Here is a 9194-nt window from a genome sequence, read left to right as displayed (position 1 = left end):
TATCATAGCACATATCATGTAAAAAGATATAATAAAACAAATACGAAAGTTATTTATAATATTAATGACAAAATGTCTGATACAGCGGAAGCGAAGTACAAATACGGTAAAAACTCTCCGAAGCTGAGCAGGGCGCCATAGGGACGTCGACTGGGAGACGAACGCCTAGAAGTACTCGTAGTCCTGGTAGCGCTGAGCGAACTCCCTCACGTCGGCAGGAACTGAGCAGCAGTAGAGTATCCCAAGAGGAAAAAGAGTAGAGTAGGCAAGAGTGAGTACACAATTTGTACTCAACAAGTATAACACAAACTATGAGGCTCTAGGTTGGCTGACTGACTGCATTAGCTTTTAAGTCTTGGAAAAATTTTATTAAAGCTATTTACTACAAGTTGATGAATTACCATAAACCCAGTTACATAGTAATTAATCAAAATTAATCGAGCTACTACTGAGAACCAAACCACAACCATACCAAAACCCCGAGAGGCACCCCCTCGTCGGAAGGAGCTAACCCCACTAATCAAAAGGAGGATCTGGGCCGCTCATGACCGTGAGCACGGCTAGTATACCAGTTTTACACTCTGCAGAGGTTGCACATCTTTACCCACAAGTCGTGAGCTACGCCAGTTATTCATCACACTTCCTTAGGTGAGATGACTAGCAAACTCACTACGAGGCCGTTACAAAGGACACGTTGGTAAGGTGTAACCGCTAAGGATTCAAGCAATGCAACAATGGTACCCACCTCGAGGGGTACGCAGACCAAGCCTCGTAGCCTAGGCACCATTGAAGCTCGACTCCCCTCTTGCCCCGTCGGTAAGTTACTCCCGAACCAAAATGGCCTAATTAGTAAGCCAAGACCGTCCCATTCCAGTCTTGTGGTAGCGCTGTTGTCCCAGGTTGTCGCTCTATGAACCAGTCGTTATGGAGAGTGACCAACCAGGCAGTAAGCACCGTGCTGGCCCCCTAAACCATGTTTCTCACAAAACCAATTTTAAAGAGACGTGAGCCACTCAAGCCACACAGAGGGCCACTCTCAGAATTAAGTTGCATATACCATTAATCAAATTAATTTAAAGGACCAAGTGTGTTATAGCGCGGCACCTAGCACAACTAACCAAAATGCAACCCAAGGATATATATAAAGGATAAATGTGGCTAGGAAATCCTTATAGGCATACAGTATTAAAATGCAGTTTGAAAATGTATTTAAAGTGATAGGTTGTTCATGTTATACTTGCCTTCCTCGTACTGCTCCTGCTGCTGCTCAAACTGGTCAGAAGATGGCCACTCCGGGTACTGGTACTAGGGCTCCTCAACTGGATCAGCGTCTACTCACGAACACATGGCCAAAACAAGGCACAACAATAAGCATACAAGCAAACACTAACAAAATCTAGGAAACAGTACATCAATACATAAAAACAGCACACTAAACTAGTCTAAAACTATTCTATGCGTCACAACGATCACGTGGACATAAAGAACGCCTAAAACGGAGCTAAAACGCAAAATCTAGGCCAAAAACAAGTCCTAGGGGCTTATCTGCGAGAAAAACTAAGTTCTAGGGGGTTTTCTGCAAAAACCGAGGGCCTAAACGTAATTAAACTAAAACTCTGGGGTCTAACTCGTGAAAAATCCAGCTGTGGATGGCGGGTTATATATCTAAAAAGATCAGGGGGGTCTGTGCAAAATTTTGGGCCAAACTGTAATTAGTTTTCTATACAGACGGATCGCGGGTTAATTTCATGAAAGCCGAGGGGCTCTTTAGCAAAACATGCAAGGCGAACCGGTATGTTTGATTCAGGACGCTTGGATCTGGATCTAATGGTTCAAGGCGGCTTGATCCTAGATCTAATCTAGGTCGTTGTTTACGGATCTAGCGGTCCAGGGCAAAGGAAACGCGGGCCGGCGGCGTTCAGTCGCCGGAGTCATGCCCCGCAGCGGCGGGCTCGCCGGAGATGGTCGAACACGGCCTTCCCGAGGTCAACTTTACAGGTTTTTGGGTCGGGAGGGCTCCACACCTCACGCGTGAACCACTGGGGCTCAGAACGAGGGTCAACAGGGCACATGACGGCGCGATGTGGCCACGGCGGGTGTGTACGGCGGGACATCGCCGGCGTGTGGCATCCAGGGACCACTGGGTGGCCAATGGCTCCAAGATTTAGTGCTGAAAGTAGAGCAGACCGGGGCGTGGCTCACCGAGGGCGCGAGGTGGTCGGAATCGTAGCGCAGCGGGTCGTCGACGGCGGGGTCGAGCGGCGGGTCGCGGCGGCGTTCGTGGAGGAGGATGCTGCAGGGGTCCCCCGGCATCTGGTCTTCACAGGGAGGGCCGCAAACCTGTCATAGAGGTGTTGCAGGGGTTAGATTAGCTTGTGGCTCACCGGCGACGAGCAATTGCTCGGCTCAAGGTTTACCTGTGACGGCGGAATCCGGTGCAAATCCAACGCGTGCGAGGGCCAAGGTCAGGCAAGGCCGGCTCAGTGAGGGTCCAGGTGGCGAGGCGGAGCCGATGCGAGGACCGGTTGTGGTGGAGCTGCAGCGGGGTGGCGGCTCCACGGCGGCGCAGAGGAGCGGAGCTGGGCGGAGCAAAGCGGGGCGGTGCGCTAGGGTTGGTGGCGGCGCGCTGCTGGAGGGAAGGAGGCGCAGGGGGTCGGGGTGGTTTAAAGGAGCAAGGGCCGAGATTCTTGGCGAGGAAGAAGGGATGGGAGGGCCGCGGGGATCGCGGAGAGGCGCGGCCGTTGCGCGGAGCAGGGGTCGCGGGAGGTGGGGGATGACAGGCGGGCCCAGCCTATCAGCGAAAGGGGGCGAGAACGCGGGCGACGCGCGGGTGCGCTGACATGCGGCCCAGGCGGTCAGTGGCGAGGCGGGGAGCGCGTGCGGGAGATGCGGGCTGCGGGCGCGAAGCAGGCCGTGGTGGAGCGGGGGCGCGGTGGAGTGGGCCGCGGAAAGGGGAGAGAGGGAGCTGGGCCTAGCTCGGGTTGGGCTGCGCGGTGGGAGAGGGGGAGGCGGACTGGGCTGATGGGGTTCTTGGGCCGGGTCAGGGTTATTGGGTTGGGCTGCTGTTGGGTTTGGGGTTTTGTTGGGTTTTCTTCTTTTCTATTTCTATTTACTCTCTCTTTTCTATTTCTAAATCAAACAAAGTTTGAATTCAAATACAAATTTGAATTCAAACCACACTCAAATAATTAAAACTATGCACCAGCATGAATGCAACACCAAGATTTAAACCTATGATAAATTTTTAATTACTTGAGGAACAAAAATTGGTTTAAATGCAAGACTAACACATATAAACCTTAGAAAATCAAATAAAGCCAGTTAAATTTATTATTAAATGCTGAAATTTAAATTAGGGTGTTACAAAGATGATCAGATATCGTCCTAGTCTCAACCAGAAACGATGCCAACCAGGGATCGGCAGATGTTGCTTATAGGACTCCGCCGGCACCTTATGAGAAATCAAAGTCTTTGGGTTCCAGGGGGACTATGGTCGCAAGGCTGAAACTTAAAGGAATTGACGGAAGGGCACCACCAGGCGTGGAGCCTGCGGCTTAATTTGACTCAACACGGGGAAACTTACTAGGTCCAGACGTAGCAAGGATTGATAGACTGAGAGCTCTTTCTTGATTCTATGGGTAGTGGTGCATGGCCGTTCTTAGTTGGTGGAGCGATTTGTCTGGTTAATTCCGTTAACGAACGAGACCACAACCTGCTAACTAGCTATGCGGAGCCATCCCTCCGCAGCTAGCTTCTTAGAGGGACTATGGCCGTTTAGGCCACAGAAGTTTGAGGCAATAACAGGCCTGTGATGCCCTTAGATGTTCTGGGCCGCACACACGCTACACTGATGTATTCAACGAGTATATAGCCTTGGCCGACATGCCCGGGTAATCTTGGGAAATTTCATCATGATGGGGATAGACCATTGCAATTGTTGGTCTTCAACGAGGAATGCCTAGTAAGTGTGAGTCATCAGCCCGCATTGACTACGTCCCTGCCCTTTGTACACACCGCCCATCGCTCCTACCGATTGAATGGTCCGGTGAAGTGTTCGGATCGCGGAGACGGAGGCGGTTTGCCGCCCCCGACGTCGCGAGAAGTCCATTGAACCTTATCATTTAGAGGAAGGAGAAGTCGCAACAAGTCTTTCGTATGTGAACCTACGGAAGGATCATTGTTGTGACCCTTAAACAAAATAGACCGTGAATGTGTCATCCATGTTGTCGGGCTACGGTCCGGCCAAGGCCCCCCACCTTCATTATGTTGGAGAGGGGCTACCAAAGAACCCATGGCGCCGAAGGCATCAAGAAACACTGGTATTGCCTTGCTTGGGGTCATGATCGGCCTGCCAATCATGCCCCGTGCAATGTTGCTATCTTAATCCACACGACTCTCGGCAACGGATATCTCGGCTCTTGCATCGATGAGGAACATAGCAAAATTTGATACCTAGTGTGAATTGCAGAATCCCGCGAACCATCGAGTTTTTGAACGCAAGTTGCGCCCGAGGCCTTCTGGTTGAGGGCACGTCTGCTTGGGCGTCACGCCAAAAGACACTCCCAACCCATCCTTGGGTACGGACGTGGTGTTTGGTTCCCCGTGCCGCGTGGTATGGTCAGCTGAAGTTGAAGCTGCTGGCTTACCGTGTCGGGCACCTGCATGTGGTGGGTGACATAAGTTGTTCTCGGTGTGGTGTCTCGGCTCGCAGCTAGCTCCATGGCCTAGAGGACCCATTTGCAACCGTAGCGCCTTGGTGCTCGGACCGCGACCCCAAGTCAAACGGGATTACCCACTGAGTTTAAGCATATAAATAAGCGGAGGAGAAGAAACTTACAAGGATTCCCCTAGTAACGGCGAGCGAACCAGGAGTAGCCCAGCTTGAGAATCGGGTAGCCTCACTATCCGAATTGTAGTCTGGAGAGGTCTCTTCAAAGACAGACCGGACCCAAGTTTCCTGGAAAGGGACGCCTGGGAGGGTAAGAGCCCCGTCCGGCCCGGACCCTGTCTCACCACGAGGCGCCATCAACGAGTCGGGTTGTTGGGAATGCAGCCCAAATTGGGCGGTAAACTCCGTCCAAGGCTAAATACAGGCGAGAGACCGATAGCGAACAAGTACCGTGAGGGAAAGATGAAAAGGACTTTGAAAAGAGAGTCAAAGAGTGCTTGAAATTGCTGGGAGGGAAGTGGATGGGGGCTGGAGATGCACCTTGGTCGTATGCGGAACGGCTTTTGCTGGTCCGCCGATAGGCTCGGGGGGTGGACTGTTGTCGGTCGTGCCGGCGGCCTAAGCCTAGGTGCCTTAGGTGCCTCTGGAAGCCGTCATCGGCACGGCCGGTTCTTGCACGTCGTAAGGCGCGTCGCTCGGGACGCTGCGCTGCAACGGCCTGTGGGCTCCCCATCCGACCCGTCTTGAAACATGGACCAAGGAGTCTGACATGCGTGCGAGTTGACGGGTTCTTAAACCTAGGAAGTGCAAGGAATCTGACGAGTGGGAGGCCCTCACAGGCCGCACCGCTGGCCGACCCTAATCTTCTGTGTAGGGTTCGAGTTGGAGCACGCCTGTCGGGACCCGAAAGATGGGGAACTATGCCTGAGCGGGGCGAAGCCAGAGGAAACTCTGGTGGAGGCTCGAAGCGATACTGACGTGCAAATCGTTTGTCTGACTTGGGTATAGGGGCGAAAGACTAATCGAACCATCTAGTAGCTAGTTCCCTCCGAAGTTTCCCTCAGGATAGCTGGAGCCCATTACGAGTTCTATCGGGTAAAGCCAATGATTAGCGGCATCGAGGGCACAACGCCCTCGACCTATTCTCAAACTTTAAATAGGTAGGATGGCATGGCTGCTTCGGTGAGCCATGCCATGGAATCGGCAGCTCCAAGTGGGCCATTTTTTGTAAGCAGAACTGGCGATGCGGGATGAACTGGAAGCCGGGTTACGGTGCCGAACTGCGCGCTAACCTAGAACCCACAAAGGGTGTTGGTCGATTAAGACAGCAGGACGGTGGTCATGGAAGTCAATTTCCGCTAAGGACTGTGTAACAACTCACCTGCCGAATCAACTAGCCCCGAAAATGGATGGCGCTGAAGCGCGCGACCCACACCCGGCCATCTGAAGCTACCATGTGTCGGATTATGACTGAACGCCTCTAAGTCAGAATCCAAGCTAGCAACCGGTGCATGTGCCCGCCGCTCGCCCTGACCCACATTTGGGTGTTCGCGCCCCAAGGGCCCGTGCCATTGGCTTAGCCTGCCCGGCCGATGAGCCGTGGCAGGCCGCCTTGAAGCTCCCTTCCTCACGGGCGGCGGGCTGAATCCTTTGCAAACGACTTAAATACGAGACGGGGTTTTGGAAGTGGCAGAGTGGCCTTACTGCCATGATCCACTGAGATTCAGACTGGTCTTGGCGATGGCTTGCTCTCGTTTCTTGTGTTCGGGCTTGGGAATTCCGACGTGCGGTCATGTGACTTTGAACTAATTTCCCAGGCCTCGCAGTACTGCACCAACGGACAAGGTGGTTTAGGGGCTTGCTAAGGCTGAGCCGGAATGGTTTTTGGTTGCTCGAGGATTCCGACCGTTCGGGCATGTTGACTTTGAACTCATTTCTCAAGATCGGGCAAGGGGGACTCGCAGACTAGCCTCGGTGATGGCTTGCTCTCGTTTCCTGCGTTCGGGCTTAGGGATTCCGATGCTTCGGTTTGCATGCCTTTGAACTCAGTCCTCGAGCTTCAGAAATTTGCATCGGTTGGCTAAGACTGGTCACTATTCAACCGAATCTGGTTAACTGTGGGATGGATATTGTTCTTTATCGCGCTCAGTGGTCCACTGGCTGCCCTCCTCAAGAGTAGACTCGTCGTGCATTGCGCGGATTGATGCTTTGGATGGCTTGGCCTTCGTGTATCAGCTGGCGCATGAGATGTCTTGGACCTGTCACTGCCGGGAGGGCCCCCGTCCTTGTGCGGCTGACTCTCGGTGTAACACCCGGTTTATAAAAGGACATAAACCGAGCAATCATATACGTGCCAGGATCAAGTCACACATATATACAACAGAGGAACAGTACATCACAGCACATATCACGTAAAAAAGATATAATAAAGCGAGTACAAATGTTATTTATTACATAAATGACAAATGTCTGATACAGAGTATGCGGAAGTGTAAACGAGTACGAAACTCGGAAGCTGGGCGCCACAGGGACATCGACTGGGAGACGACCGCCTAGAAGTCCTCGTACTCCTGTAGCTCTGAGTGAAGTCCTCCACGTCGCCGGGAACTGAGCAGCAGTGGGAATCCCCAAAAGAGAACAAGAGGAAAAGAATAGAGAAGGCAAGTGTGAGTACACAACTTGTACTCAACAAGTATAACACAAACTATGAGGCTCTAAGGCTAGCTGACTCAACTGCATAAGCTTTTAAGTCTTGGCAAATTTTATTAAAGCTATTTACTACAAGTGGATGAATTACCATAAACCCAGTTGCATAGAAATTAATCAAATTAATTATGAAACTACTGATAACCAAGCCAAACCAACCAAAACCCCGAGGCAATCCCCCTCGTCGGAAGGAGACGACTCCACTAATCAAAAGGAGGATCTGGGTCGCTCATAACCGTGAGCACGGCTAGTATACCAGTTTTACACTCAGCAGAGGTTGCACATCTTTACCCACAAGTCGTGAGTTACGCTAGTTGTTCATCACACTTCCTTAGGTGAGATGACTAGCAAACACACTACGAGGCCGTAACAAAGAATCTCGTTGGTAAGGGGTGACCGCAAAGAGTTGGATCGGCGACGATGGAGCAGGTCTAGTGGGTGTCAAGCACGAAGCACAGACGAGGCCACTCAGCACGAGGGCCATAGAAGCTTACCACCCTTGCCCCGCAGGTAAGTTACACCCGACCAAAAAGACCTAATTAGTAAGCCAAGACCATCCCATTCCAGTCTTGTGGTAGCGCTGTTGTCCCAGGTTGTCGCTCTATGAACCGGTCCTTATGGAGAGTGGTCAACCAAGCACTAAGCACCGTGCTGGCCCCCTAAATCATGTTTCTAGAAAAACACATTTTAAGGAGACGTAAACCACTCAAGCACAAAGCACAGAGGGTAACGCTCAGAATTAAGTTGCATATACCATTAGTCAAATTAATTTAAAAGGACCAAGTGTGTTATAGCGCGGCACCTAGCACAACTAAACAACATGCAACCCAAGGGATATATAAAGGATATAAAGTGGCTAGGAAAGTCCTTATAGGCATACAGTATTAAAATACAGTATGAGAATGTATTTAAAGGTGATAGGTGGTTCATGTTATACTTGCCTTCCTCAAAGTGCTCCTGCTGCTCAAAGTGTCCCGCGGAAGATGGCTCCTGGTACTCCTCCGGTGGCTCAACGTCTACTCACGATCGCAACGCCAAAACAAGTCCAACACATACACATACATGAAAACAAAAGCAAAAGCTAAGAAACAATACACCATTACATAAAAACAACAAACAAAACTAATAAAAAACTATTCTACGCGTTACAACGATCGCGTGGACATAAAGAACACCTAAAACGGAGCTAGAACGTGAAAACTAGGGCTAAATCAAGGTCCAGGGACTAAACTGCGAGAAAACTAAGGTTCCAGGGACTTATCTGCGAGAAAACTGGGAAACATAGGGGGTCCGGGCAAAAATTGGGGACCTAAATGTAATTACTAGTAAAACTCAGGGGCTAACGCGCAAAAAGACAGGGGCTGGACGGCGGGTTCAAAATCTAGAAAACTCAGGAGGGTCCGTGCAAGAAACAGGGCTTATCTGGAATTACTTTTGAACTGCAGTGGACTGCGGGTTGATTTCAAAGAAACCCAGGGGCTCTTTAGCAAAAGTGCCAGGGCGAACTGGTATCTACGGATCTAGGCCGTCGGATATGGATCTAACGATCCGGACCTATCCAGATCTAGATCTAATCCTGAGCGTTGGCTTCGGATCGAACGGATCTAGACGGCTCTCGTGCGGGGGCGGCAGCGCTCAACACCGGCAACCACTTCCCGCGGCGGCGCGGCTCAGGAACTCGCCGGACTTCACCGAAATCGGTGCTTCGGGGGTCTAAATGGCTCGGGTTTGGGTCTGGGAAGATCTACGCGACACGCGTGATCCACCTGAGGCATTAGCGAGGCACGGCGGGGCTCTGGGCTGCGTGTGCAAGGGCGAT

At 51.4% G+C, this 9194-nt stretch overlaps 1 non-coding gene across 1 annotated transcript; it reads left to right on the top strand.

The window, feature by feature from the left end:
- Positions 1–4391: 4391 nt before the first annotated feature.
- On the top strand, positions 4392–4547 carry LOC120696300. Its single transcript, XR_005684078.1, has one exon. It is a non-coding gene; the product is annotated as a 5.8S ribosomal RNA (ribosomal RNA).
- Positions 4548–9194: the final 4647 nt, after the last annotated feature.

Source organism: Panicum virgatum, chromosome 2K (genome assembly GCF_016808335.1).
Source record: "Panicum virgatum strain AP13 chromosome 2K, P.virgatum_v5, whole genome shotgun sequence".
Lineage (NCBI taxonomy): Eukaryota > Viridiplantae > Streptophyta > Magnoliopsida > Poales > Poaceae > Panicum > Panicum virgatum.
The sequence above is the reverse complement of the archived record's forward strand: the minus strand, read 5'-3'. Positions and strand labels throughout refer to the sequence as shown.